The sequence below is a fragment of the Elephantulus edwardii genome, unplaced genomic scaffold, assembly GCF_000299155.1.
Source record: "Elephantulus edwardii isolate Elephantulus edwardi_28Jun2011 unplaced genomic scaffold, EleEdw1.0 scaffold00289, whole genome shotgun sequence".
Lineage (NCBI taxonomy): Eukaryota > Metazoa > Chordata > Mammalia > Macroscelidea > Macroscelididae > Elephantulus > Elephantulus edwardii.
Window position 1 is genome coordinate 1,359,545 of NW_006400039.1, and position 1,879 is coordinate 1,361,423.

Sequence of the window (1,879 nt, forward strand, 5' to 3'; positions counted from 1 at the left end):
TCTGCCCTCCCTCCCCCTAGATTCTCTCTTCCCTCCTCCTCTCCCAGATCCTCTCCTCTCTCCTATCCACGCACCCAGGTTCACTCCCCCTCCTCACACATGCACCCTTCCTCTCTCCCTTCCTTCCTCTCCTCTCCTCCCCTCCCCTCCCCTCTCCTCTCCTCTTCCCCTTCCTTCCTCTCCTCTCCTTTCTGCCTGCTCCTTATTCCCTGCTCTTTCCTCCCCCTTCTCTGCTCCCTCTTGTCTTCTCTCTGCGCCTTTCTCCCCTTCAAGCCCTTACAACTTCCCTTTTCTGCTCCCTCCTCTGCCACCCCACCCAGCTTTGTGCTCTTTCCTTACAGTTTAGTTCAGGAGCTTCTCTTGTTCTCTTCTGTGCTGGCCTCCATGACCTCCTGCTGGGGAGGTTCCACACAGGTCTGTATTCAATCTTGGTTTCAATGTCTGTTCAGAGCTTTCACCATCATCAGCTGTGGTTTAAGGGCTGTAAGAAAAAAAAGTCTCTTTTACAAGATGGAGTTAAAGCTAAAACAAGAACCTTTTCTAAAAATTACTAAAAGAAGTTCCCTTGTCTTTGAATTCTTCTTGTGAACCAGACAAGGCCAGTTCTTGGTACCCTAACATCCTCTGAAACAAAGACATCCCAATCATCCTCAAGCCCTATCCCCCTCCTGTCAAGCCCCATCCTATCAAGCAAATGTCAGATTAGCAAACCAGGTAGAAACAAGACTATGAGGTCAAAACTCTTGACAAATAGGGTGAGACACAGCCTTAGCTTTTGTGTCTGGGTTAGACAAGCGTGGATCACCCACCCATGTGTCCCCGCAGCCTTCTGCAAGAGTAAATTGCCTTGCTGATATTTTGGGGCTTTGGATGTGTTTCTGTTGTGACATAGAGCCAAGTTTCTAACAGGGCAGAGAATCTGATTTGGGGGTTGCAGTTAATAAGTACCAACCAACTGGACAAAGGGATTTCAGACACAACTGGAATTGTTACAGAGCAAAAGTGAGCAACTGGGTGCAGATTGGTGTGGGAGAATCAGAAGCTGAATCTGGAGGTGCTGGGCCCCCCATGTCTGTAGACTGCCAATTTTGTGGGTGGGGACTGGACTGGGTATTTTAAAAAGTCAACTCTTGTTGACGCCATTGTTGTTGAGACTGCACAGAGGGCCATCTGCTCTCTCTAGGTCTGATTCAGTGACTGGTGACACTCTTCCAGTGGGGCGTCCATTCTCAGCCCCCCCTTGCCCACTGTCCCTATCTCACTGCCCCCTTAGGCTCCATCTAACCTTCTGAGTTGTCTGGTCCCACACAGGTGAATTTCCAAGGAGCTCGAGGCAGGGAGCATTAAAGACACCACACCACAGCGTTCTCCCATAGTGTGATCAAACGGACGTTTCATGGGGGATAGTCTTAGTTTATTCATTAAAGGTACCTCGGGGCAACTTTTGGGGGTTCATCCAGCCTCCATGGTAGGGACTTTGTCTTATTCGTCTTTTCTCAGCAAAGATATTTAAGTGCAATGATAAGTGTGTCAATGCATCCGATAACTGACCAGGTCTGGCCCAAACGCCTCCCCGGAGAACGTGAGTCAGTGGGCACATTTGGCCGGTCCAGGCGAGTGGTTCTCCAGCCCAGGTGGGCATGAATAGGAGACTACCAGAAGGGCTTGTTAACGCCCAGATTGCTGGGGCTGCTCAGAGTCTCGGATTCAGGAGTCTGGGCGCGGCCCGAGAACCTGCATTTGCTCCAGGTGCTGCAGACCAGGCTGCTCAGCGCACACCGGCTCAGGTGGGGCTGGAGGAGCCGGGAACTACACTTCCCGGCATGCCTCGGGGCGCGCGCGCACGCATTTCCGGCGGCGGGAGCCGCCCGCCGCGCGG